The sequence below is a fragment of the Natrix helvetica genome (assembly GCF_964273705.1).
Source record: "Natrix helvetica genome assembly, chromosome: 5".
NCBI classification, from domain to species: domain Eukaryota; kingdom Metazoa; phylum Chordata; class Lepidosauria; order Squamata; family Natricidae; genus Natrix; species Natrix helvetica.
Genome location: NC_138551.1, coordinates 54,832,211 through 54,856,029, shown reverse-complemented (window position 1 = coordinate 54,856,029; position 23,819 = coordinate 54,832,211). Strand labels below are relative to the sequence as shown.

The 23,819-nt window shown below is 37.7% G+C and overlaps 1 protein-coding gene across 1 annotated transcript in view; it reads left to right on the top strand.

Annotated features, from left to right (window-relative positions):
- Positions 1–23,819, top strand: part of SORCS1 (sortilin related VPS10 domain containing receptor 1) — a 454,044-nt gene that overhangs the window by 320,555 nt on the left and 109,670 nt on the right.

Here is a 23,819-nt window from a genome sequence, read left to right as displayed (position 1 = left end):
TGTGGTATTCTATAAAGAAATGTCACATTTTAACAAGGGGAGTTACAACATGCTGAGCTTTCGATATAGTTTTAGGAAGTTATTTGTTGGCCTACTGAAGTTGAAAGAAAATGAACCACCAAAGGCAATATTTCCACCAATCAAATTGCATCAATTAAACATGGATAGTTTGTGATTCCATTGTCACAGGGCAAAACTTTTAGGAATAATTATGCTTTGAAGGTAATTTCAATGAAGGAAATACAGAAAACAAGCCTTTTTCTTTCTTTTACTGATCTTCTGTAGCAAAACAGCCTTCAGAGGAAATGGTGTAGGAGAAGATGATTATCGCCTTTGAAAATGTATCTTTTTTGTTCAGGCTTTTCCTTATGCTTAGTTTGTGGTATCTGTGTGTTACATTTGTGTTTTATTTAATAGCATTATTATGGTTTATATATTCAGCATATTAGAGACTGAGTTAATGAGAAACATTTTAGATAAGGTTTGTTTTTAATAAATACATTATTTAGTTTAGACTTTTAGAATGTTGTGCCCTGACATTGCCTCATTGAATGTAGGTTGAGGTTCATTAAGATTGGACAAAATATTTTCCCTTCATCCCATTCTGAAATTCAATCTGTCCATACTTCTAAGTCAGGGTGCATTTTAGTTTAAAGTCTAAACTAAATAATTGAGGCTTTAATAATTAGACTAATATTTAGTCTAAACTAAATAGTTTAGGCTTTAAACTATCCACCATATAACTTTACCTCATAGTTAGAGTTATTATATACCTGAACAATCAAAGAAGGACACGGACAATTGGAAAAGAAAAGAAATGGAGGAAAAGAAACACACATTAACTGTTTACGTTTCTTGGTATCTGCAACAAAATTATAGCAAAAAATGTTCCTAGGCCTATGTGTATATGAAATTGCATATTTCCAACATCACAAAGACTGGCTTTTCAATCTCAATATTTTTCTAACATTTTTTTACCCATTTTATGATATTATTGATCTTAGTGTAATAATAATATAAATTACTATTTCAATAGTGTTTATAAATAAAATTTATTAACATTCTTTTATGCATATACTTTAACTTACAGTTTTAGAAATAAACAAAAGAAAAATATTCCATCAATAGTAAGTACACATTAGGATGTCAATATTACAAGCATAAAATTATATGATTTTTTTTCAATCAGAATTGTGTATAACATTAAAAAGGTGAATGCAAATTAAACCACAGTGATGTGTAATAAAGGTTTCAATTTTAAGCTTAGTGTTAAAGGTTCCATTGCATTTTTTTAACATATAAATTAATAAATCCTTTTGCATCCCAATGAGAGGTATGCATCTTCCTCAATATCATTTCCTCTATCAGAAGCCTAAGAGTTTCAGGGTTCTGTGTAGTATTTTTTAGCTGTATAGATGTTCCTAGCTTGCAGTTGTATGGATCTGGGATTTGCTAGAGCCACTCTATTAGTTTAGAAGTCACAGCTCCAAGTGCTCCTATCACCATTTGGCTTTTAATTTTCACATCCTGTTGAGTTCCTCCTTCAGGTCCTGGTACTTCTCCAACTTTTCATACTTTTCTTCTGGATATTGCTGTCACTTGGCACTGTTACACCTATTATCTTTGCTGTATTCTGGTCCTTGTCCACTTCCACAATATCTGTGTGATTGGCCAGTACTTCTCCTATCCATCTGGATATGAAAGTTCTATAGAATCTTAGCCCTGTTATTCTCCACAAATGTTTATGGAATTTCCATTTGAACTTGTAGGGACAATACCATATACTATGCAAATGTACTTGTGCACTACTTGGTTTGTGCCATTCAGGGCGTGCTGTTCCTGTCTGCATCTTATACCCTGTCACTATGTATTGGATGATCTCAGAAGCATCTATGCACATCTAGTATGGTAGATCCCTGTGTCTATGGATCTGGTGCTGTTCTAGTGCCTGTTCTGGTGTTGCTATGATCAATGCCTTAGAGTTGATTTTTTAGCCAAGCCCTTTCCAGCCATTGGAAGGATTTCTCAATGTTAGATATCTGTTGGTGGTATATCCCATACAGGGTCTTGTCTTGCCACCATCCTGTGACTGTTGAATGTGTCAACAGGTGAGGGAAAGAAACAGCCAATTTAAAGGGTCTCAATACATGAAGGATTGAATGATTATTTTTTATTAAAACAACCCTCCCTTCAAAAGAAAACAAAACAAAAGCTCAAAAAGAAGACTCTCCAAAAGTCACGCAATATTTCATTTTAAGGCCATGCTTGCTAGGACAGAGGACATGAGGCCAAACAGGAGAACATATCCTTCTTTTGCTACATGTCTCTTAATGCAACACGTCTCGTAATGCAGTTGTCATAGATTCCTTAGGAAAAGTCTATTTGTTTCCACATCATTTTCTTGTATCATTCCTTTTAAACTGGGGTTATATTTTAAATATATTTATGTTAATAAAACTGTCAAACCAATGAACTAGCTAGGCTACTGATAGGATCACAGTTAAGGTAGTTATGTTAAGCAGGAAAAGACTTTGATATGAGAATATTGAAAGAAGAAGTAGGGGATTCTAAATATTAAATCAACCATTTATTTACCTAATTTCAATAATTCTCATGCCTATTCCATTTGTAATATTGGAATAATAATTCCATTCCACATTGCAGATTTCTGTGAATGGCTGATATTTATTTTTATTTTATGAGCTATAAAAGGGCAGTTTACTTACCTAAAAACCTGTAAATGGAATTAAAACAATAAAAGACAAACATCAGTATAATAATGCATTAATCTTTCTCCAGGGTAATACGAGTCAAAAACAAGCACCCCAAATTTGGTGATGAGGGGAAGGAATACACATAATATCTACTGCTCCCATGACTGATGAAACAGCCGGGTTTTTATAGATCTGCTAAATCCAAGTAAATTTGGGACCAATTAAATTCCAGGGAGGATATTGTTGCATGGAAAGGAGATAGATATGTAAAATGAAGTGGGATGGAGCAAGTTTATTATGAGGTTTGTAAAGAGACTTCAACTTTTATATTAAAAAGCATTAGGTTGTTCTTATTATTTTTAATCAAAATGGATGCCTATGGCAAAATTTAGCAAGTATGCCAAAAACTGCTGAAGAGTTAATTAGCATGAACAAATGTGAGAAGTAATTTCAAATACTGTTTAAGCATTGACCTCTAGAACTGCTGAATGTATAGAAATAGCTGAAGCATTTCCTATGCATTGCAAAACAAAACTTTTTTAACAGTTGTAAAATAAAATGCCTAATATAAGATGCTAAGACTAAGGATTACAAAATTGTGTTCAGTTTGAATGCCTTGGATTCTATTTGCCCAGCCTGAAATTCTACACAGGGACATAAATTACCAAAACAGCATGGTATGGTAGTCAGAGTTCAAGTTGGTGCATTGGCACACCAATATTAAACAGGGTAAGTTAAATCTTTTCCATGTCAAGCTCAGCTGCTAAAACACATCCATGCTGTTTTCTTGGCAACAGTGCTGAATTGATTTGTCACTCCCTTAAACATTGAGTAAATAATTGCGTCTCTGAAAAAAAAATGTTGATAATGGTGAAATATTGGGTGTGAAGATCTGTGTCTCTTGTTTGATTATAAAATGAAAAGTTTAACTCTCTTGCACCACTTCTCCATTACTGATTTGCAGAGTTAAGGACTTTTTCACACTCATAAATAAATATAGCAGAGGGAAGAGTATGTGTCAATGGCTTTATTGAATTTCTTGGGCATAACAAATAATAGGTGTTTTTGAGAAACACAATGGAAGGACAGGGTTAGAAATAGCAACAGATTTGCTTAGCAATAAAGGACTCTTTTTACATTGAGATAGAGGTTAGTATTTTCTCTCCATTACTGCTACAAGACAATCATTTGATATAGGTTGATATATATGACATAGATAAAGATATATTGATCAATGTATTGTTTTACAACCAAGCTGGAGATAAAAACTTAAAGAAGATAACCACATTTGGAATTACTTACAGTATGCTGAACATATTGCTTTACAATGGAATAATCGTATAGACCAAGCTTTAAGGTTGAATTAGAGAACTGGTTGTAAAAACTGAGTACAATATTGAGCATGGGTTGCTCCAAATAGTTCCATGTGATTAAAAAACGACAAGGAATGTTGGCATGTTTATAGGTTCAAATATAGCAACTCTTGAAATAAGCTCTCTTAAACTCCAGTTACAACCAATGCTTTTAGCATACTAGGAAGCAAGATAGAGAGGGATACGGGTTTGGGAACGTCACTATATTTGGAGATATCTGTGGTTAAAGATTTGATCAATAATATGCTGAATTGTACATTTTCTACAGTTTCATAAAATGTATATTATTATTATTATTATTATTATTATTATTATTATTATTATTATTATTATTATTATTATTATTATTATTATTATTATTATTATTATACGATTGTATCACAGCGGCCAGTTGTTTCGCCGGATTTGGCATTGATTACTAGTTGGGCCCCACCCAGGGGCCTAGGACGTCGTAACATATTTTTGTAATATACGTGCAGATCCAAGCAGTGCAGCTTTTTGCATTTGACTGATGGTGATTTTGTCAAGTTTTAACTGTTTTAAATGTAATTCCAGTGCTTTTGGAATAGCACCCAGTGTGCCGATTACCACTGGAATTACCACTGCTGGTTTGTTCCATAATCGTTGGATTTCAATTTTTAAGTCCTGGTATTTCGCGACTTTTTCATGTTCCTTCTCCTTGACCCTGCTATCACCTGGTATTGCGATGTCTATGATTGTAACCATATTTTTCTCAACCAGTGTGATGTCTGGCGTGTTATGCGCTAGCATTTTGTCTGTTTGTATACGAAAATCCCACAGGATCTTGACCATCTGATTTTCGGTGACTTTTTCAGGCTTATGTTCCCACCAGTTTGTTGTTGTTTTAATATTATAATTTTTGCACAAATTCCAGTGGATCATTTGTGCTACTGAATTGTGCTGCAATTTATAATCAGTCTGCGCAATTTTTTTACAGCAGCTGAGTATGTGGTCAACAGTTTCATCAACTTCTTTGCAGAGTCTGCATTTGGCATCATCAGAGGATTTTTCGATTTTGGCCTTAATGGCATTTGTTCGGATAGCTTGTTCTTGCGCAGCCAGGATTAGTGACTCTGTTTTTTTCTTTAATGTACCTGTTGTTAACCATAACCAAGTTTTTTCACTGTCCACTTTATCTTTTATTTTTTCCAGAAATTGACCATGTAATGCTTTGTTCTGCCAACTCTCCATTCTTGATTTTATCACATCTTTTCTGTATTCTTGTTTCGTCTGTTGGGCCTTCAGTAGATTTTTGTTCTTTACTTCGATTAATAGATGTTCTTGACTTTCTTTTAATTATTATTATTATTATTATTATTATTATTATTATTATTATTATTATTATTATTATTATTATTATTATTATTATTATACGATTGTATCACAGTGGCCAGTTGTTTCGCCGGATTTGGCGTTGATTACTAATCGGGCCCCACCCAGGGGCCTAGGATGTCGTAACGTATTTTCGGAGCTATAGATCATAAACTTCCATAATCTGAAACTCCATATCTCCACAGCTATTTTGCCTTACCAGGATTCGTTTCCAGAAGCTAATTTATTTATTCACTGTTGTCTTTGTTGGCCTGGTGTTTGTAATCTGCTTTTTGTTGGCAGATACACATCACAAAGAAACCCAGCATGTGGCAAAAAATGCAGTCTATCAGACAAGATCAGAGTTAGAGCTATAGCAATTAATCATAAAGGTGTTTTACATTGTTTTAAATAATGAAATTACCATTTATATTTATGTAGGAAGGCTCTATGTTGGTTTATTTATCTGAACATATTATGAATTTTAAATGTACGAGTCTCAAAAAATAAAGAGTAACTCTTGAGGTTACGCCTCTAGTATTGGACTTCTGCTGAAAGTAATCAAGTATTTAAATTAAATTAAAATAAATAATATAACAAAGATAGGAATAAAGAACAGAAAAGATTATGCTGCCCATGAATAATGATAGTGCTTTTTCAGTATTGGTATGACAACATCTTCAGATTTCTCATTATCAGCAGGAATGAAGACATAAGCGGATTCATTTCAATCCCAACTGGAGTGTAGTTGAAAGTTTTGCCAAGTTAGACTTAACTTTGGTTGTTAATTATATTAACATTTGCTTTAAGCGTAATGAGAAGTTTTTTAATTAGGTCAGTACATTTTTTGAAAGATGTCATGAAAGCTTTTGTTTTGGTCAAAATGCCTTCTCCAGTTACATTATGATAATGTTCAGTATTAAAGGAACGAAGCAGTGGTGCTAAGCTAAGGAATTTAATTTTGAGACGTATTATTCTTCCTGCCTATAAACCTGCACAATAATTATGAGGACAGGACACTCAAAGATAAGATGTTAACCTCTGATGGCAAAAAGTAGAAGTCTGCAAAGTCATTGGTGTTTTGTGACTTTGAATGTTTGCTTGTAGACTTTTCATTACCCAATTGGGTTATGTCATCAGTGTTAACAATACACTGATAATGTTACACAGCCAAGTAATGGTATGTCTGCAAGCAAATAAGCAAGCTCACCAGAGCATCTAGGACTCCACAATTCAATTCTGATATATATATCTGGTGTGTGTGTGTGTGTGTGTGTGTGTGTGTGTGTATTTGTGTTACAACCCCTGGTATGCCTAAATATGGGAGGAAGGTCACTACTCCCTCTTTCTGTCCTTCGGCTCATCACAGAAGACCATGCAGGCAGAAAACCATATTTTTATTTTTAATGTTGCCTTTTTATATTTGTGTTGTATTTGTACCGATAAATAAATAAAAGGAGACTAGTATAGATCTATTTCGAGCTAATTAGCTCTCATCAGCTAGCCATACCCTTACTGGGATTTGAACCTGGGCTGTATTATATCTTAGGCAGGAGTCTTAGCCACTAAGCCACAGGCTCGCCTGCTTATCAGTTGAGCCAGGGAAATAGGTATGTATTTGTGTTACAACCCCTGGTATGCCTAAATATGGGAGGAAGGTCACTACTCCCTCTTTCTGTCCTTCGGCTCATCACAGAAGACCATGCAGGCAGAAAACCATATTTTTATTTTTAATGTTGCCTTTTTATATTTGTGTTGTATTTGTACCGATAAATAAATAAAGGGAGACTAGTATAGATCTATTTCGAGCTAATTAGCTCTCATCAGCTAGCCATACCCTTACTGGGTAACCATATAAAAATATGGTTTTCTGCCTGCATGGTCTTCTGTGATGAGCCGAAGCTCACGCTTGAAGATGGCAGGTGAGATCCTGCCGAAACGTTGCAAAGACAATCTCAACCTTACACGGGAAAAGACCCGAATACAACAAAACCAGCATACCTACACCCGTGAAAATCTACGAAAACACACACACACACACACACACACACACACACACACACACACACACACACACACATATATATATATATATATATATATATATATATAAAATCTTCTATTGGAATCAGGAGTCTGTAAAAAACCTTTTCTGACTAACAAATGTTATTGAAAGGCATACATTTATATCTTTTTATTTAAAAACGTGACTTTTAATAATATTGGTTAGTTGGAAAAGGTGCTGCTAGATTCCTTCTATTTAATTATCCATATAGATTATTGATTGTCAGTTAGTAATTACTTATAAATGAGTGTTTTGGAATAATAAAGGTGGGATAAAATTAAACAAAGAAAGCATTTATTTATTTATCCATAGCAGCTGTCGAAGAAAAACAGAACCTTCCAGTTTCAGCTCCCTGGTACTTTTCAGAAACATGAAACCATAAATATTTTCCCCTAGATTTTAATAAATCAGGCCATCATTGGCCACAGATTCTACCTGCTGTTCTAGTAAGACCTGTAAGTCTTGAAGGATCTCCAAATTGTGAATCTGACCTTTCATGGATAGTGCTTGCCAACAGACAACACTAGTGACAACAAATAACTCTGATGAAACAGTATTTACATTTCATTTGGGTTCAGTTTCACCTTGTTTCTTTCCTAGCCAAACATTCTCAAGGCACCAAAAAGAATATCAACAACATATCCCTTACAACCCAAGATAGCAATGTACAATTGACCTTATAAACATACTGAGTATACTTTACGCAAACTGACTTCAATCTGTATCTATATGCAGATGTTAAATATCAAGGGAAAGACGACAAATCTCTGTAGTACACATATATAAGGAGGCACTAGCCAATCTCTTCTCCCTTCTCTCTCTCTTCTCTCTTCTCCCTTACTGACAGATACTGAAAGTGCCATTGAAAAAGGATAGCAAAATGTGCACTGTAAAATGGTCCCTCAAATCCTTAATCCCTGTAAACAGTCTAGTAATATGCCTTCGTATCAAAGGTCACTGAGATGTCCAAGAAGACAAAGAGGGATACAGTCCCTCCATCCATCTTGACACAGGTCATCTAAAGAAGTCAAGAAATTACTGATGTCAAAATAGGTGTCTATAAACAACTATTGCGATTTTCAAATCCTAGTCTGGCACTTGAAACCAGCCATCAATGAACAGTGATTAAAGTAAAATAGTTTTTATTTTGATATTTTAATTGTTTACTTTATGAGAGAGGAGATGGTAAATCAACTGAAGTTATTCTACACATTCCACATCTCAGATTTTAATCATAATACTCATGCCAGTAATTCTCCCAAATACAGCCAAGGACAAATGATGCATGGCATAGTTTTAATGTAAGTTGAGCAAATAAAAAAAGTATCTTTGCCTCTGGGGAAAATACATACGTTGCAGGAAAAAAAGATTTCCTTATTAAATGTGTGGACCTTGAGATGGTGCATTTGAAAGGAACTATTTCCCCATGTAAACAAATAAGTAGTTGTGAGATGTTAGTATCAATTGAGTGAAGTGGAAATGCAAGTAATAGATTTTGAGATAGCATGCTTTGTGTGTTGAATTACATTCATTGTTTGATGTTTACCTGCTGAATATTGCTTTATTTGTTTTATTCTGCATGGTAATGTTTTATTCTGTAGTACCATGCCTCATTTCTTCATTTTTGTGATTTCTAGTTCCAATATACTTCCATGCAAGATAATTAATAACGATTATTTCTGGGCTTCAGCATAAATTAATTTGAAACTTGAAATTCTTGAAGTAAAATAAAAAGTTTAAAGTTATCCAAATTCTGATGGGTGTATTGAATATTTCTGAATATAGGAATTTTCTACAAAGGCAAACAAAAAGTTTAATTTTCTATATCCAGGGTTATATCTCTGCTTTCAGATCTTTTTCCATCAAAATCTCTATTCTCCTACAATTTGCTTTAAAATTCATACAAACAATAGGGAAGTATACAATAACTCTCAGTAGACTGAAACCTAGAGTTGTTTTTGTGTGTACTTATGATAATAACACACATTGTGAAAAATGGTTGAAGCATAAATTACAGCTGTATTAGAACTATAAATCATGTATAAAGAGTTTTAGAAATAGATCGTGACATTTAAGTGAACAGAACCTCAGACATTTTGCAAAGTGTGATCTTGCTCATATGAACAAAATGCTATCATTACAAGATTTACAAATAGAACATTTTGTGTGGCAGATGCAACATATTTCACAGTATTAAAATTAATTATAATGTATCTATCCTATACATTTGGGGCGGGGGAGACTGGATGAAAAACTGAATTTTGGATTTCTATCTGTTTCACATGTTTCATTTTCATACTCATCCTCTAATCAAATACCAATCAACTTATCAAATATACATAACTTGGATTTTGTATTATTATTATGTGGTTAATCTTTGGTGAGATTCACAGCCTTTGGGGTTGGTTGGTAGCTCAGCAGCTCGAGTCCTAACCAAGGATCTAGGAACTGTTAAGGTAACATTGGAGGATATAAGTTGTTCCAAGTAGGCTGGTTTTTTGTAGAGTCAGAATGCTCAAGTCAGGTAATTTTAGAATTTTCAAATAGCGAGGTAGCCCTTTAGGTATTGCTCCAAAGGCACCAATTACAATCGGGACAACACATGATTTCTTTTTCCACAGTCGCTCAACCTCAATTTGCAAGTCCCGGTATTTTGTGATTTTTTTCTTGCTGTTTATCTTCAATTCGTGCATCAATTTGTGTATTATTATGTGGTTAATCTTTGGTGAGATTCACAGCCTTTGGGGCAAGCTCTCATCCTCACCCCACCTCCTTCCAACTAGCCATTTGAAAGCATGCAAATGCAAGTAGATAAATAGGTACCACCTTGGTGAGACATTGTGCTGGCCAATGATCATGGATGTCTGGACATCACTGCCTTGAAATGGAGATGAACAGTGCCCCCTATAGTTGACAATGATTAGGGGAGTAAAATCTGCAGAGACACCTTTATCTTCTTTACCTTTCTGTAGTGTGGTATGTTGTATGAATCCAGGTTTTTTGGGTATTTCAGTCTATCAAGAACATCCATAAAATGAATTAAAATATATTTGTGATTTGGGAAGAAACCCGTTTTTGCCATATGTATAGTATGTATCAGTATATAAGGTATCAGAGGCAGCAGCGAAAAATGTCACCACTGCTCATTTGTGCCACCATAGAGTTGAGATATGTGACATAGATACTTCATGTTTATTTGCTGAGCCCCAGACCTAAAGCTCACTTATAGTAATGACTCCTGTTACTCCCCCTGCCTGGGTTGACAGATTTTGGTTAGATATAAATTCCCTGCGATGTCTGAACCATGGCTGAATGTCCACTCAATTGTCCAGTTACTCAGGCAGATGAACTTGTAGGACAAGAAAATGTTATCTTCTCACTTGATTTTTTATGAGATCCTTCAAAAGTGAAGAGTACAAAAAGATGTTGGCTCCCTCTGGTGGCTTTGGATGGCACAGGAATTAAGGAATCTAACTCTGCTAAACAATAAGCTGACGTAGAGTCATTCCTTGAAAGAGGGGTAGGGGGTGTTTTTTTGTGTGTGTGTGATTCAGGTGAGCTACAGCAACAATTCAGCTTTTAAAATTGTAGTTTCTAATTTGGAGAAAATAAGTTGTATGTTTTAAATCCTGACTCCTGTCAAGGAGCAGAAGCCAATTATAGCTTGGAGGGCCTTTGCACAGCTTCAGATTGTGCATCAGTTCCACTATTTCCTGGACCTTGAGTCTCTACTCATAGTCACTCACATTGTGGTCACCTCCAGATTTAATTTCTGTAATGCACATTATATGAGGCTATCCTCAAAGGACATGCAGAAGCTTCAGTTGATGCAGAGAGCAGCTGCGGTAGATAGCTATGTGTGTGTACCCATATACAATAATACAATAGCAGAGTTGGAAGGGACCTTGGAGGTCTTCTAGTCCAACCCCCTGCCTAGGCAGGAAACCCTATACCATTTCAGACAAATGGCTATCCAACATCCTCTTAAAGACTTCCAGTGTTGGGACATTCACAACTTCTGGAGGCAAGCTGTTCCACTGATTAATTGTTCTAACTGTCAGGAAATTTCTCCTCAGTTCTAAGTTGCTTCTCTCCTTGATTAGTTTCCACCCATTGCTTCTTGTTCTACCCTCAGGTGCCTTGGAAAGTAGTTTGACTCCCTCTTCTTTGTGGCAACCCCTGAGATATTGGAACACTGCTATCATGTATCCCCTAGTCCTTCTTTCTATTAAACTAGACACACCCAGTTCCTGCACCCGTTCTTCATATGTTTTCGTCTCCAGTCCCCTAAACATCCTTGTTGCACTTCTCTTCACTCTTTCTAGAGTCTCCACATCTTTTCTACATTGTGGTGACCAAAACTGAATGCAGTATTCCAAGTGTGGCCTTACCAAGGCATTATAAAGCGGTATTAACACTTCACGTGATCTTGATTCTATCCCTCTGTTGATGCAGCCTAGAACTGTGTTGGCTTTTTCGGCAGCTGCTGCACATGCTGGCTCATATTAAATGTTTGTCCACTAGGACTCCAAGATCCCTTTCACATATGTACACCTCTAGGCTGTGCATGTTATACCTCTTATACAAACTGCACGGACTGCCACTTTATTTATGAGTGCAATTCAAGGATATGTTTTTTTGGCTTTTAAAGTCCTATATGTCATAGGATCAAGGCTTTGGGGAGACTGACTTTTCCTCTTTACATGGGATGCATCCACCCCATCAAATGCAGCAGGAAGAGAATACTGTGGATCCCAAATACTAATAAGTTCCATCTGACAAGGCACAGGTAGTATATGGCTTTTCTGCTGTAGTTCCTGCCCTCTGAAACGGTATTTCTCCTGGTGTGAGATTTCCCCATCCCTGTCTGTATTCTGGAATATTCTATAGTTTTCGTTTTTCCATCAGACTTGAGGATCAGCGTGGTAAGCTTGTAAGATGGTTATCCATTGCTAAATGGCTGTGTTATCCTCCTGCATTTTTTTTTTTTTTATTCCTTATTTATGTGATACATTATATGATTTTAATTGTGAATGCATTTTACATCATCAAGAGTCATGTTTTGTGAGATGGACAGTTATATAAATAAAATAAATTGTGGGTGGTTACATAAATAAAATAGGTGTTTTAATATATACTCCTCCTTTTAGTGACTACCTCAGTCAGCAGCCACTTGCAAATATGGCAGTAATAACAAAAATCACCTATGACCATATTTTGTGTGCCCGACAATGCATGCCAGAGTGAGAACAACGCTGGCATAGTTTTATGAGACAACTTTATCTGAATGAGGCAACAGCAACCAGCTTGCCTCCAGAAGTTGTGAATGTCCCAACACTGGAAATCTTTAAGAAGGTGTTGGATAGCCATTTGTCTGAAACGGTATAGGGTTTCCTGCCTAGGCAGGAGGTTGGACTAGAAGGCCTCCAAGGTCCCTTCCAACTCTGCTATTGTATTGTATTGTATTGTAACCAGTGAGGTTCACACCAATTCTCTCTCAGACATGTATTCAGTTAGCAGCCTTTTTACTCAATGGCATGGTCATTGGAAGAGAACTTCATTAAACAGTGTATTTTCTTACTATTTTTACTGACTGACTGTCTCTGTGTGTTAGTATTGAGTAAAATTGGCATAGGGTGAATAGTTATACCTATAGTATGTCTGGCATTCTAGTGTTACACACCCTATGGAGTGCTTTGGAGAACTGGATATGCTGAATAGGGACAGTCAAGCTTGGCTAGAGAAAAGTAACAGAGTGCAGACAGCCTTGTTCTAAAAATAATTACTAATTATTCAGCTTCTTTGAATAGATCTCTATGCAAGGCTATGCTGTATTCAGGAGGAACGTAATTACTGATGCACAGATGCATACAAAAGTTTAGACACCACTCAAATTACATGTTTCAATGAGTCTCTGAGTGAACAAAAATGAACGCAGTCTCTACGTTGTATAGATATAATATTTTCCTGCAAATCGTAATGTGTTTGTGCACTCTACACTCCTTGAACTAGTTATTTCTGCCAAAAGAGGTATTACAAAGCACTGACTGGAAAGTTATCCATATTTCTGCATCTGCTATTTTTCACTGTTTTCTCATCTCAAATCTGTAAACAATTGCATGTAAATAGTAAGCAAGTATTCAAATGTGCAAAAGATAATGCATTTAACTTCATAGCATGTAGAGATTATGTTAGCTTCATTTCATTCAACTGAAACATACAATTTGAGCAGGAATCAAATCAAATCAAATCAAATTTTATTTGCTTAGCCGCACCCTCTCCAGAAGGACTCGGGGCGGCGTACAATTAAAAACACATAAAATATACAAATATAAACAGTAACATATGCATGGAGGAGGTAACAAATGGATAAAATAGAATTAAAATTTCAATTTAAAAATCCCCTCAATTACGATACAAAATACACAATTAAAAAACCCGTCAGGAGCGATATGATAAAACTATGGTTGAGCCAGGCCAGCTACTTGGAAGAGATGGGTCTTGAGCTTTACGCGGAAGGAGCGGAGGTCAGAGGTGGTCCTGATATCAGGGGGGAGGTCGTTCCACAGGGCTGGGCCCGTCACAGAGAAGGCTCTGCTCCTAGGCGTCGCCCCCCAACACTGTCTGGTGGACGGCACCTGGAGAAGTCCCTCTCTGTGCGAGCGAATTGGTCGCAGGGATGTATGGGGCAAGATACGATCCCGCAAGTAACTAGGTCCTGAGCCATGGAGCGCTTTGAAGATCGTTATCAAAACCTTGAAACGCACCCGATAGACCACAGGAAGCCAGTGCAGCTCGCGCAGGAGAGGTGTCACATGGGAGTACCTCGTACTCCCCATAATCACCCGCGCGGCCACATTCTGGACCAACTGGAGTCTCCGGGTGCATCTCAAGGGAAGCCCCATGTAGAGAGCATTGCAGTAGTCAACGCGAGACGTCACCAGCGCATGAGTGACTGTGCGTAAGGCATCCCGGTCCAATAGGGGGCGCAATTGGCGCACCAGGCGAACCTGGTGGAACGCCCCCCTTGCCATGGCTGTCACATGGTCATCCATGGACAGCCGGGCATCTAGGAGGACGCCCAAATTGCGCGCCCGCTCCACGGGGGCCAGTTGTACGCCCCCAATGGCCAGAGATGGAAGTAACTGGTTGAACCGGGGGGCCAGAACCCACAGCCACTCCGTCTTGGAGGGGTTGAGCTTGAGTCGGTTGTCATCCATCCAGACCCGTACGGCTTCCAAGCATGGGGACATCACTTCGACGGCCTCGTTGGGGTGGTTCGGGGTGGAAATGTACAGCTGAGTATCATCAGCGTACAGATGATATCCCACCCCAAAACCACGAATGATCTCACCAAGCGGCTTCATATATGTGTTGAACAGGAGCGGCGAGAGGACCGACCCCTGTGGCACCCCACAGATGAGGGGGCTTAGGGTCGACCTCTGCTCCCCTGCCAACACACGTTGCGTCCGGCCGGAAAGGTAGGAGTCGAACCACCGCAAAACGGTGCCCCGAACCCCCAACCCCTCCAGTCGGTGCAACAGGATACCATGGTCGATGGTATCAAAAGCCGCCGAGAGGTCTAATAGGACCAGGATAGAGGAACAACCCCTATCTCTGGCCCTCCAGAGATCATCCACCAACGCGACCAAGGCCGTGTCCGTGCTGTGTCCGGAGCGGAAGCCGGACTGGCGTGGGTCTAGATAATCATTTTCCTCCAGATGTCGTGGAAACTGATAAGCTACCACACTCTCTACAACCTTCGCCAAGAAGGGAAGGTTGGAGACAGGACGATAATTGGCCAGCTCTGTAGGGTCGAGGGAAGGCTTCTTGAACAAGGGTCTCACCACCGCCTCTTTCAAGGCGGCCGGGAGAGACCCCGCACCCAACGAAGTGTTCACTAGGCCCAGGAGCCAGTCACGTGTAACCTCCCAGGATGCCAGTACAAGCCAGGAGGGGCACGGGTCCAATAAACATGTGGTAGGTCGCAGCCGTCCACACAATCTGTCCAAATCCTCGATGTCAACCAAGTCAAACTCCTCCCAGACTGGTCTCTCAAGACTCGCCATGGGCGTCTCGTCTAGACCACTGAAAGGGACCCAATCCTTCCGGATTTGAGCGATTTTATCCTGCAGATATTTCCCAAATTCCTCTGCTCTACCCTGTAGAGGGGCCTCCCGCGGCCTCTGAAACAGGAGGGAGCGGGACACCCGAAACAGGGCGGCAGGGCGGTTCTCTGCGGATGCAATGAGAGCGGCACAATATTGACGTTTGGCCGCTCTCAATGCCACAAGGTACGTCCTTAAGTGGGTTCGTACCTGTGTTCGGTCAAATTCGGAACGAGAGGATCTCCAACGACTCTCTAGGTGTCTCTTGCGGCGCTTCATCACCCTTAGCTCCTCGGTAAACCAAGGGGCCAGGGTGGATCGTTGCCGCCGGAGAGGCCACAAAGGCGCCACCCGGTTTAAGACTCCGGTGGTCGCATTATTCCACGCGACCACCAGGTCCTCTACCCGAGGGCGGGTCAGGGCTACAGGAGGTGGCCCAAGCTCCATCTGGAACCTGTCTGGTTCCATCAGGCGCCTGGGGCGGAACCATCTGGTGTTTTCCGGTTCCGCCTCCCCGCAGCGGGGGGTAGCACCAGGGAAGTCAAGTCAGAGGAGTGAGTGATCTGACCATGACAGGGGAGTGATGGTTAAATCCCCTCCTCCCAGATCACTCAACCACTGGCCAGAGACAAAAACAAGGTCCAAAGTGTGGCCTCCCTCGTGAGTCTGGCCCTGAACCAATTGAGTCAGGTCCATGGCTGTCATGGAAGCCATGAACTCCCGAACCTCCTCAGAAGCCTCTCCCATCAATGGCAGGTTAAAATCCCCCATCACTAACAGTTTGGGGGTCTCAACCGCCACCGATGCGATCAGCTCAAGGAGTTCAGGCAGGGCCGCTGATGTATAGCGAGGAGCCAGGTATACTATCAGCAGGCCCAACTGTCTCCCAGGGCCCCACCTCACGACAAGGGACTCACACCCGGATGTCTGCGGCACAGTGGACTCCCTCGGCTCTAAGTCCTCCCGAATAATCGCTGCTACCCCACCGCCCCTTCCCTGGGCCCGGGGCTGGTGAAATGCTCGGTAACCTGGAGGGCACATTTCCACGAGGGGTAAACCTCCCTCGTGGCCCAACCAGGTCTCCGTTATTCCTGCGAGGTCCGGCTCCCCCTCAAGAATTAGATCGAAAATGAGGGGGGCCTTATTAACAACGGACCTCGCATTGCATAACAACAGCCTCAGGCCCTGGGTCTGCAGCTCCCGACCACCTAGTACGCGGGGGTTGGTACAAACGACCGGGTGTGACCAACAACCACGGTCTCCCAACCCGACTGCATGTTCTTGATCTGTCCTCGCATCTGCCCCTCCCTACGACCATTGGAATCAAAGAGCCCTGTATAGGAAATGTATCCTCCCCCTCCTCCTCCCTTCCACTCCTTCCGCTCGCGACCACACCTAGTGACCTGGCTCTGTCATCGCTCCTGACCTCCACCCACCCCCCAACCCCAGAACCCCTACAAATTCTTAAAAAATATTTTACTAAAAAACCCTAATAACTTTTGCATGTAGCTGTATCCCTGATAGTCTCCTTTTATCTCCTTAAAATGAATAATGGATACAAAGTTTTACTGACAGCTGACAATAGCATATCCTTTACTTACCTGAAAAGATTTTTTTGTGAATTTATAATCTAGTAGCTTGATATCTTGTTGGATTTAAATGCAAAACACGTTTTTGTCATGCTTTATTAATTCAGTGTTATCTTTTATAAAAATCTGAATCAAGAAAATGTTGAACTGCAAAGCGTTCATTAAATAATGCACTCAACTGTTTCCAAAAGAGACAAAATGCTACCAAAAAGATAAGTGAGTGACATTTCTAAGTTTTTAAAAAGGAAAACATCTAAAGAGATGAATTTGTTTTATGTTTTACTTCATAAATTCAACTTGCATGTAAACTTATTATTAATCAGTGTTGCACTATCATTTGATAGTCTTTTTAATGTATAATAATTTTAAAATGTCAAGTCCATTGCTAATTTAGCATCCTTGTTTTCAGTGTTTAATTTTTTATGTATATCATGGTTTGAGTAAAAGTGAAGTTTCTGTCATACTCCATCGTGTGCAACAATGAGATAGCAGAATAATGATTCAGTGGCGGTGATATCTTTGTGTATGTGTGGTTATTAGTCTGTGGTAATGTAAGACTAAGAAAACTAGCCACATAATTACATTTTTAAAATAGCATCAAATACTCTCAATTTAAAATAATTTTAAGAAAAATGCAGTCATCTAGAATTATTTAAAAAATACAGAAAAACACTGATTTCCATGACAAAAGTGTTTACAGTCATTTGATAACATGCAACATGCACAGAACAAAATGTTGTTCTGTTTTTTGTTATTTTGTTTTTGTTTCCATTTGCATTGATTGGCCAGATACCATTTTAATTATTTTGTATTCTATTGTGTTTCCATTCTGTTTTCTCTTTCATTTGGGACACAATCATTGTCAGGCAGCAATTCAATAAACAACCTTTTTTTTTCCTAGTTGCATATTCAGTCTAGTACAACATGCATTCATCTGAATTGATATGGTAGGATTAAAAACAAAATTGACTAAATTACAAGGTGGAAAAAAGTTAATTTGTGATTATTAAATAAAGTATTAATATTCTATATATTCAACAAATTAAAATTGCTTTAGGATGAATGTTCTTAATGCCAATGGCCAAAATTCATCATTTTCGTGGAAGAATTCACAGGCCTTGTTCAGAAGATTGCTGTGCAATAATCATTTTCTTATCTTTTGATTCCTATATTTGACTTGTTTTTCCCCCTTCTACTGAAGCACAGATGCTTTCAGTTTTTATCTCTAAATATACGTTGCCTCCCAAAATCTTAACCAATCAGAAATACATCAGAGGTCTCTTAAGATTGAGGTTCAGTAATAAATACTTCTGCCTTTCTACCTCTTCCAACACTTAGGAATCATTTTCACAGCACGACTTTGTCAGTCTTCCCTAATTGTACTGCTGAACAACTTCTTTGTTTCACAGAATTGTATATCTCAAATGAAAGAACTTTAAGGAAAGTTTTGAAATATTCACTGTAACATTTATGAGGCAACAAAGAATGCTAAAAACCTTTTAGTATGTCATCTGATATGAATGTGAAAGTGCTTTAGGTAAATAAGCCATGTAGATTTCAAAAAAATGCTTGTATGTACAGGCATAACAAGAATTGGTTGGACTGGAAGAATAGAGGTACTGAGGAGATAGAAAAATAGAGTAGAAAACAGTAGCGTATATGAATTTCGGTTATGACATATTCCAGTTTCCAGAATGACACCAAAACAATAATTGTGGAAAACTAATATTCTGGACAAGCTTGATTCTAAAAAGAAAGAGGCAGAAAAAAGAAGTATTTTGAATTTCCCATTAGTATCTATAATTAATGAAATTTAAGTTCTGACAGGGCCCTATGGAAGAAAATAGTATTTGGGTCCTAAGAGGTAAGTTGTAGCTAAAATTTCCTTTAAAAATAATATGTGCACACCCAGGCACAGTTAGAGATAGGGATGAGATGGTGTGTGTGTGGGGGGGGAAGAGATACACATATATATCCATGAAGGAATATGAATTTTAACTGTAAATGTATATATTAAGTCTTTTGAAGAATGACTGTTCTTTTAAAATGCTTCTGACATGTATAGAAATGCCTAGCATGGGTTGCATGGCTTAGGACCTAGTTACTTGCGGGATCGTATTCTGCCCCATACATCCCTGCGACCAATTCGCTCGCACAGAGAGGGGCTCCTCCAGGTGCCGTCCGCTAGACAATGTCGTGGGGCGGCGCCTAGGAGTAGAGCCTTCTCTGTGGCGGGCCCAGCCCTGTGGAATGACCTCCCTCCGGATATTAGGAATACCTCTGACCTCCGCTCCTTCCGTATTAAGCTTAAGACCCACCTATTCCAAGCAGCTGGCCTGGCTCAACTTTGATTTAACCATATCGCTCCTGACGGGTTTTTAACTGGGTTTTTCAATTACATTTAATTTCTAGGGGTTTTAAATACAGTATTTTAATTGTTCTTATTAATCGATCTCCTCCTTATATATATGTATGTATGTTTTAGTGTACCTTGTTATATGTTTGTTTTGTTTGCATATTTATTTCGAATGTTTTGTTGTACGCCGCCCCGAGTCCTTCGGGAGAGGGCGCGGCTAAGAAATAAATATATTATTATTATTATTATTATTATTATTATTATTATTATTATTATTATTATTATTATTATTATTATTATGTTCACAGTTCCTTGGTGATAGTAATCTTTTTTCCTATTTTTTATTCTTAATTATATTATTGATTTACTATTTCAATCTTTATACTGTAAGAAGTGAATGCAACATGTTCAGGGTCCTGATGGATCAGAGTAGCACATAAGACCCAGGAAATAAAATAAATACAAAGCACTTTTTAGAGTTGACTGTTATGTAATGAAGCAGCCCTTTCATTTCGCTGGTTGGTCCAGTTTAAGATAGCAAACTAAACCAACCAATTTTCTTGGATTTTTTTAACACAGTTCATAGACTTTCAATCAACAACTTCCTTATTCCTATTCCTATATTATTATTATTATTATTATTATTATTATTATTATTATTATTATTATTATTATTATTATTATTATTACATCAACAGAATTGTATCACAGCGGCCAGTTGTTTCGCCGGATTTGGCATTAATTACTAGTCGGGCCACACCCAGGGGCCTAGGACGTCGTAACGTATTTTCGTAATATGTGTGCGGATCCAAGCAGTGCAGCCTTTTGCATTTGACTGATGGTGATTTTGTCAATTTTTAACTGTTTTAACTGTAATTCCAGTGCTTTTGGAATAGCACCCAGTGTGCCGATTACCACTGGAATTACCACTGCTGGTTTGTGCCATAATTGTTGAATTTTGATTTTTAAGTCCTGGTATTTTGCGATTTTTTCATATTCCTTCTCGGCGACCCTGCTATCATCTGGTATTGCGATGTCTATGATTGTAACCTCATTTTTCTCAACCAGTGTGATGTCTGGTGTGTTATGCGCCAGTATTTTATCCGTTTGTATGCGAAAATCCCACAAGATCTTGACCATCTGACCCTCGACAACTTTTTCAGGCTTATGTTCCCACCAGTTTGTTGCTGTTTTAATGTTATAATTTTTGCACAAATTCCAGTGGATCATTTGTGCCACTGAATTGTGCCGCATTTTATAGTCAGTCTGCGCGATTTTTTTACAGCAGCTGAGTATGTGGTCAACAGTTTCATCGTCAGTCTGCACGATTTTTTTACAGCAGCTGAGTATGTGGTCAACAGTTTCATCAGCTTCTTTGCAAAGTCTACATTTGGCATCATCAGATTATTATTATTATTATTATTATTATTATTATTATTATTATTATTATTATTATTATTATTATTATTATTATTTGTTTTCATTTTAATTATTTCATCAAGGGGATGCTTGCATCTTGCATAGGCCTTTCCTTGCGTTCTGCATTTTTCTGAATAAAAAAGGTAATTTTGAAATCATAAAAATAATCAAGCCATAAATAAATAAATAGGACATCGAGGGTTTATAAGGTTGGTTTTCTTTTTCAAGTAAATCCTCAGGCTTTTTTTTTTCTTCATAAAAACAAGAAACTTCAGAAAGAACTACTCAGAACTTCTACAGAGACAATTTCTGGAGGAAAAAATAATAATCAGATAAAGTTGACTGCATCTGTTGGGCTTTAACCTAAACTATCCAGGAGCCTTTAAAGGTACTTAAGTGCAATATAATTAAAAAGGAAATTTTAATGAAATTGAAAAATGAAGTAACTGTGTGGCTAAAATTTCCTTACACAATATAATGAGTTGGACAACTAAGTAATTGCGGGATGCATATTTAGAGCTCAGAGATTTATGGATGTTTGTGGTACCTAAGAATGTTTTATCCACAATATTTTGCTCTTGTTGCAATTTCATTTGAAGAGGATACACACATGTACTCTTATTTTGAACATATGTTGGCTTCAATAATGTATAGCTCAGGGATATCCCAAAGGTGCTTATCAAAAGGCAACTGGGCTGTCTTGGTTTTTTCTTGAAGACAGTTTGCTTCTCATCCAAGAAGCTTCTTCAGTTCAAGCTTCTTGGATGAGAAGCAAAATGTTTTCAAGGAAAAACAAAGAAAATCTAGTTGCATTTTGAAAAAGCACCTTTGGGACAACCATGACCTAGATGACTGAGAAGCTCCATAAACTCAGTGATATATTGAATACTTTCTTTCCCAATATATACCAGAACTCAGCTTTCTTAAAAGCCAAGTTATTATGGCTTTCTTAAAACTCAAATCCAGAGCTCAGCTGCAACTGAAAAGACTCTACTTCCTGACCCTGTAGATGTTGTTAAGAGTAGAAGCTGTGAGCCTGCCCTATTAGACAGGAGAAATCACTTTGAGTGGAAAATTATATGAGCATTTGTTTAGGAGAAGCTACCTTATGAGAAAAAAGTATTTTTAGCAGAAGGCATTTTTAACTAGTACTTTCATTTAACATTACAATTAAGGAGACAAACTAATGCAAATTAAGAAGGAAGGAAGGAAGAAAGGAAGACTATACGAGTATAGTAAAGAAAAATATATATTAATAAATAATTTTTCCCTTCACCACAATCATAAATAATATCAATAAATTATCAATAATTATAATTATAAATTATAAAATACAGCAAATGATCTCTTCTTCCTATATTCAATCTCTTATCTATAAACAAATCCTTAAAACCTCATCATTCACTCCTGATTAGCAAATGTCCATTAAAGTTTACTAAACATAATAGTTAATATGTTTTAACTTTGATCAAATAAATTGTCTGTATATTCCTTGCTTTTAACAGCCCTAAATTTTAACCCCTACAAATATCATCCTGGAATTTTGTTCATCTTTTCGTTGTCCCTTTTCACAACATTTTTCCAAACTTTAGCAAATCTCTTTTGTAAATCCAATGTAAAAAAGTTATCCAGTTTACTGTTTGGTGTATTATTGTTATATCTCTTTTGAGTTATTAAGATGTCAGCTGGTTTTATTTGTATAACCATTATAGCATATTTTTCCATATTATTCCTGAAGTTTGTCATTTTTAAATCCAATTTCAGGTTGATCTCAGTCTTGCCCAATAAAACTTGCTCCTCTTTCATTATGTATAAGTATAGTCTGTTTATAATGGCAGACTTTTCCCTGTCCAGAGAAGAATTGCAAACAGTAAATCCATTTGCCAGCTCTTCATTCCACCATAGTCATCAGCTCTGCTCTTAGTGAAGTTACATTCAATTTGCCATTTCTTCCCTGGAAGCAGAATGCAAATCTTGTTTTGGTCATTAAAAGGATGAAATTGATCAAGGTATTTGATTAGTCATAAAATGGTCATTTCTCACGTTAAAAAGTGGATTAGAAATATCTCAAATCACTTTCCCAAAAGTGTCAGCTATTTGTTTAAGAAAACTGGTTACCCTCACTGATGTCTCCAGAATATGGCTTCATGAATTTACTAAGTGTATTAAAGTGGTACTAACAATATCACAATAAATTGAATTAACATCTCTAACTCATCGCATAGCCTTTACTGCTTCATTAATCAACTGCACTGGAAAATTAAGCAGATAAATTCTTATCGAAACTATTGGAAATTGTGTTATAATTGTAGGATTCAGCATACACAAAGGACATGAAAATACAGAGACAGAAAACACTTATGACCATAAGGCTTGGCCCCACTAGATTGTGGTTTTTATATGACATCTATTGCTTAGCTGTAACAAGTGTTTTGGCAGAGAAGCCCTAGCGCACCAAATTTAACAAAGTGATACATATATTATCTGAATATACAGTATGTAGGTAGGTGTGGCACCTCAAATGTTGACTGTCTAAGTGGCTGCCTAGACAAGCCATTATAGTTTTCTTGGCACAATGCTTTAGTTGCTCTATCCACTGATTTTTACCCCAAAGCATCAAGAATAGATTTTTAAAAATAAATAAATAAATAAATTAGAGGTCAATTGGTTGACCTATCAATCATTTTTTGGGGGTGAGTAGGGTGGGGCTGTGTCTCTTGATGGCAATCTAGTAGCCATCTAAATTTGCATAGATACTAGATATGCATTACCGTGAAGCTGAAGTTTGAGAAATAATTTAACTATTGGGGACCATAGTGGGAGTTATAAACTATCCTAGGAATAGTCACATGGTATCGCTCAT